The following is a 6659-nucleotide window of genomic DNA, read 5'->3' as shown; positions in this document are numbered from 1 at the left end:
CTACTTGAAGGCTCGGACCTCTGCCCTGACTGTGCCGTCTGTTCATTTCCCAGGATTCTGTGCCTGCCGTGCGGATCCCAACTGCCCCTGGCTCGGCAGCCTGTACTGATACTTCGGCCCCTTTTGGTATTGCTCTGCTTATTGTTCAATAAATTCCTGTTTTAAAGAACCTCTGGCTAAATTCTGGGTCCGTCACTGTGATTTATCACAAACTTTGAACATTTCTTTGTAGAAGACTTGATTTTTCTTTGAAGGAAGTATTGTTTTGTCTGTGTACCATAGATTTTTGTATTTTATTTTATTTATTCATATTTTTCAGTTGAATGGACTCAGGGAAAATGCAGATAAGAGCCATGAGAAAGAATAAAACTGATTTTTTTAAATTTTTTTATTATTTTACTATTTGAAAGCAGTGAGCGGTAGGATCATAGAGCAGCACAGTAATGCATTTCCGGTTTATAATGCATGCACATTCATTTATGTATTTATCTTAATAAGTTTATTATTATAATAAAAGTTTATTAATATTTTGTTTTTAAAAAAAAACAATGTGTTAGGTCTTGCTTGAATAGGTTATGTTCATTTCAATATGTTTTAATAAACATTTAATCAGTCCGGCCCTTGGCTTGTAGCAAATTTGTTTTTTTGGCCCTCTGCTTATTTGACTTTGACATCCCTGCTATATAGAGTTTCCGCTATTTTATGAGAGTCCAAATGTCCAAAGTGAATGAAACCGTGGTTGGACCCAAACTTTCACATGCTGCTCCTTGAAAAGTAGCATGCATCCATGGTCTCCAGACAAGCAGATACAGTGAATCCCAGAATGCTTTGCATGAGCTCTCCTCGCAAAGCATCATGAAATTTGTTTTTGGGGCGAAGGAGAACAAAGATGGCGTGCATGCATGGTGCATGCGTCAGTTTACTGAATTTACCATAAACCCCACGATATAGTCCCCACTCTATAAAGTGATTAAGGGGTTGACTTTCGGACACACCTCTTTTGTTGGTGCGCGCATCATTTCAAGATAATGACGCAACTAACATAGGAGCTGTTTCAAACTGACTGATGCACAAAACTGTGTCTACAGGCACATCTGTCAACACAATGCATCCACTAAAACAACCACTGATCTTTTGAGGTTTATCATCAGATTAATCAAGAAATATGGAGTAGCTTTAAGGTAAAAGAAAGGTTTCAGCCATGAGGGAATATTTTGAACTCATATTTGTTTTAATTATTTATCAAAGCCCATTCATGATAAAAGCTGTGTTCAGATTGCTGGACCGATTACAGATAGCCATTAACTGTTCTGTCATTATGCGCTGGAAAGCACATGGGCTATGCTTGTCAAATCCAGAAACACAGCCTTCTGAAAAAGAACTATAAAAATGACCTGTTACACAATTTTAGTGAACAGCTAAAGAACATTTTGAACACATATTTGTTTTAATTTACTTTTTGTGTCATCCTTTTTGTATCAGTTATCACTCAAATTATCTGAATTGAAATATGTTGCAGACGTTTTGCTGCTGTCCAGTCTTAGTGGCGTCTTCAAGAGGAGAAACCAAATGTTACAGGTAGTTTAGCAAGGAGGAAATCCTTCCTATTTTAGGTGGCAGCTTGAAGGGCAAAATAGGAGGAATCCTGCTTTTGGCAGGTTTAAGTTAAAAGAGTTGCAAGGATGTCTTTCAAAGAGGCAACTGATGTCTTTCAAAGAGGCAACTCCCCAGAGCACTGCTGGGGAGGGCAGGCAGAGCAGAGTGAATGGGCACATGAGGTCTGGAGCTAATCTGGAGGCTGGGAACAGGCACTACATAAGGGAGAAACCTGGAGAGCTAATGGGCACAGAGGTAAGGATCTAAGTTTCCGCAAAAATCTCAGGAAATCTATGCTTGACTCTATCACATGGGTACATCACTGAGCAAAAATTGTTGTCTGGTTACTCCCTAAACCTTCAGCAAACTAATTCAGTGCAGGTGTATTAAATACTACAACTAAAAACCTGGTTTCCAATTCAGATCCTACAAAGAAAGGAGTACTCACACACACACACCCACACACACACACACAAAAATCCACACATACAAAATCGGGACAATTTGCAAGGGTGAAAAGTTATGCATACTGAAGTTTTCATTTTTTATTTGTTATCTTGTAGAATGAGTCATCTTTAAATTTGTAGGCATGCTCTGCTAATGCGAAGTTGTAAACTCCCAATCCATTTTAAATGTAGATTGGGAAGCAACAAAACATGAAAAAGGGCAAGGGGGTGAATATATTTGCAGGTTATTTTATTTTTTTGGTTAATTCCTCAGAAACAGAATTAGTCGAGTGTTTTTTGCATGCAGAAATCTAAGAAACATGAATCATCATATACAGTAAATGATACATCGTATGCTCATTTAAACCATTAGTACAGATGTACACAATTATTTTGAAAATAGAAAAAAGAAAAGAGAAATTGATTTTTATTGGTCTCACAATCGAGAAATTAACTCACTGCATTTTGACCTATCCCCTTGGGGAGCAGTTGGCTGCCAATGTGTGGTGACCGAGGAGCAGTGTGGGATTAAGGGTTTTGCTCAGAAAACCAGAGTGGAGGCTGTGGGGATCGAACCGGATACTTCCAACCTTCTCAGATCACAAGCGCATTGCTTTGACCACTAGACGATCACCCCCACCCCCCATATATTATTATTGTATTTCTATTTTTATTGTATTAATGTTTCCAAAGACATTTAGTATTTCTAACAAAAAAACATGCCTTACAGTGGCATTATGTTTACTGTTAATGACAAGGTTAACACTTGCCATCTTTGCATATACACCCGCTCGAACTTGAAAAGTAAATGCATGTCAGGTCATTTTGCAAATGTGAAAGTTTGTTGGTGATGGGCAAACATCAGGGTGCCAAAAATGAATTTCAATTATTTCAGAGTAGAAAATGTGAAGTCTTACTCAGTAGTCCACCCACTGAGATTTGGCCTTGTAGTCTGTAATGAGGAGAGTTATTCGGCTCTGATTGGAGCAACCCACTGTTTCAATGGAGTAATCACAACTGTGTTGATATTACTCGACCAATTCCCCCACTGTGCAGAGTGGAAACCCTGCTGAGACTGTTTGAATTCAAATTAACCAAATCATTTAGTAATATTGCCAGCCGTGGTGTGGATTTTAACTAGCAACACTAGAGACACAGCTTAATCCTTTTATCCCATGCTCTAGATGTTTGATGTCATACCTTATTATTTGCATTTGTTAAATTTAACAACTTTTAATATATGGCTTCTAACATAAGACTTAATGTAATTTTAAAGTGTAATTTAAAAAAATAAGCCTGAGTAATATAAATATTTATGTCATTTAATAAAAATAATTAGCTTTTCTAAGAAAAAATAGTGACTATCAACTTAAAACAACTTTACAGTTTTTTTTATTTCAGTTGTATCCACATACATTTCATCACATTATGACAGTCATTCAGCATAATTTGAGGTCTTTCTCTGTTCCTGACACTGCTTGCTGGTGTTAACAACAAGAAAAGGTTTAACATGCTTGAAAAATTAAAGCAGGTTCTCACTAAAGATCTGAAGAAACAAATGTTTCTTCTTTTTTTTTAGCATGTACATGAAGAGGAATCTAGTGTAAACAAGTTTGAACCCTGTTTCATCCAGACCAATATTAGTCACCAAGGAGAAATATCGGAGGAAAGCTGAAATAAATAAATAAAAGGAAAACGGAAAAGCATGACCTGAATATTAAACCATCAAGTCATTATACTTGCATCTTCCTTTATGTGTTTTTTTTTGTTCCTCCTTTGCCAAAACGTACCCAAGTCTCTGATTTTCAGGCAATAAAAAAATGTGTGAACCATTATGTGAACAAAGAAGTAATGTAAAGGGTGAGAAACATGCTGTCATCACATGATGCCTTTTATAAATTCTTCTTTTAAAATAACTGTAATGGTGAACAACTAAAACAAAACCAATAAATTAGTTATAATTGATATTTTGTGCAAAATATACTCACAACGATTGTAACTAATGCATTATTTGACTATTTATAGTTGAACTGTATGCAGGTAATTCTCAGCATCTTTCTTCACTAGAGGGCAGCAAAACTCAGCTGCTTTACGATCTAGATACTATAAGTTCTGTTTACTTAGTTTTCTTAACATATTATTTCTACGAGTATAACAAATATACCAAGTACTAATATTATGAACACGGTATTTGCTATATACTCTATTTCAGACAGACAAATTTGTCAAATTGTTTATCTAAAATAGTCTGAAATAACTTCCTATTCATTCATTCACTATACATTCAGCTTCAAAATAAAAAAACAATATCAGATATTTCAGAAGCATAGCATGAGTCCAGATGCATAGCATTTTCCATCATTGTTCTTAAAATTCAAAAACCACAGAAAATGAGTCATAAAAGGCATTTTTAGATCCACTGAACCTCAAATGTTTATATATATATATATATATATATATATATATATATATATATATATATATATATATATATGCTCATCGTTTGTGCAAATACACTGAACCTTTATTTTCCATCTTTTCAAAAAGAATGATGAAGACATTTTGGTCTTCAAACTTGCCATATTCTATTTTTTTCTCCCTGGATTCTGGCAGCAGTGGAGTTAGTGTTCATTATCTGTCCTTACAGCTTTTACTTCAGCACAGCAATTACATCCTCAGCTGCACTGATTAATCCAACATGGAGACATTCCACAAAATGGTTTTGAAAAGACATTTCCAGACACTTACCAGGGAGTAGCTGTGGCACAGCTTGTTTATGCAGATAGACCACAGCCAGTCAAATCGCAATAAGATGTTTTCAATGGCTGCTTAAGGGTTCTCTTATCCTCTTGTGAATGCTGTGCAGCAAACAATAGAATTAAAATCTTTAATATATTTAGTTGTTTTCCTGACATTAAATGAAGGTGCCTGATGTCATGTTTGGATAGTCTATATTTCTCTATTATTCCCTATATTTCCTTTGTGGCCATTTGTAAATATGCCTCCCCAGTTCTCAGCTTAACTGTTTAACCTTCAATTCCCTACTATAGCAATCACGTAATCAATCACTGTCCTACTGCTTGACATAGCGGACAAAAGAAGTGTGTGAGTGAGAAAAACCTTTTGCCCTGTCTGAACAAGCAAAGGGAATGTCGACTTTTGAGGGCTAGCGCAGGCAGAAAACACAGGACCAGTAAATATTCAATTTAAGGATTCCCAGATAAGGCGAGTTGAAAAATTGAGGCGGTACCCATTCTTCTAGATAAGAGAAGACGGAGCCATCTGGAGGCTGGGAGATAGCGAACTCCCACGCCATCCCAAAGACCTCACTCTCATCTGCTGCAGAGGCAGAGAGAGGAGAAATGGAGTGCCAACACTTTCTTTATGTTAACTTCACAACAAATGTATTCACATTCAGATCACGCAGTTAGTTATTGACTTTGTTCAGCAAAATGTTATTAGTGTGTCCAACATAAAAGAATTTTCTTTTATATCCTTCTGATAAAAAAAAGTTGAAAAAAAAGATTTATAAATCTGCTTTATAATTTGGTGCCACTTGAAGCCTGACATTATTTTACTGGAATTACACTCTTTGAGATAAACAAAAATAATGAAAGTAGCTTTCGTCTGATCTCCAATTGCAATTTTAGAAGAATTTTATTCAGAGTATTGATGCCATGCGACATGAATGTTATCTCAAGGCATTTTATAAACAGTGTGATTCTTGAACAACTATAACATTTGGTTTAATTCCAACTAAGGTTTTATTCACATTCATTCCATTTTTCTGGAATATTTCTGTTTGAAAGTCAAAGCACATGACTTTTTACGTCTGTGTTGCCTTTGTTTTACACTCTAAATTGACCTTTAAAAACAAAAAGACACCATGTCTGTGAATAACCTTGTCCACAATCCTATAATGCACCTATGTGACTCCTCCAACAACCTATTTCGCGGAAGCCACATTGGATTTAGATCTGGGATAATGTTTTGTCAGTATGTTTTATCTGTCCTCTCACTCAGGTAACGCTGTGCCGTTATCCCTAATTACCCGTCTGCATATCACACTTGGCCCTGAATCCTTAATGCATGATAACAAATGCAGGTTGATTTGAAATTTACTTCTAGGGATTATCTTTTGTATTTTTTTCTATCCCAGGCTGCAAACCAAGAGGCCCATTGGCTCCAGGGTGAAAGCTGTTAACTCTGTTATAATGGCGACCTGAAATGATAACCTTCCGGCAGTCTTGAGGACACACAGTTTGCTACATGTAAGCTGTTTTGCAGCCGCAGCATTTCTTATTCAACCTTGGTTGTTCTGCTCTGCTCTGATTCATTTAATGGGAATTTTGTGGGAGGGAATCTTGTGATCAAGATTTTTTATTTCTGTGTAAAATAAATTTAACTGCGTTCTATAATTTAACTTAAATAATATTGCACTTCGCAAACCTTTTACAGTTATCCATGCCGTGTTTCCAGAATATGATAAGGTACAAATATTGTACAGGAAAAAAAAAAAATGCTTAATGTTTTTGGCTTAAATCTCTTAAATATATATATATATATATATATATATATATATATATATATATATATATATATATATATATATATATA

This window comes from Cyprinodon variegatus, unplaced genomic scaffold, assembly GCF_000732505.1.
Source record: "Cyprinodon variegatus isolate N-32 unplaced genomic scaffold, C_variegatus-1.0 Scaffold22, whole genome shotgun sequence".
In the NCBI taxonomy this organism is placed as follows: domain Eukaryota; kingdom Metazoa; phylum Chordata; class Actinopteri; order Cyprinodontiformes; family Cyprinodontidae; genus Cyprinodon; species Cyprinodon variegatus.
The sequence above is the reverse complement of the archived record's forward strand: the minus strand, read 5'-3'. Positions refer to the sequence as shown.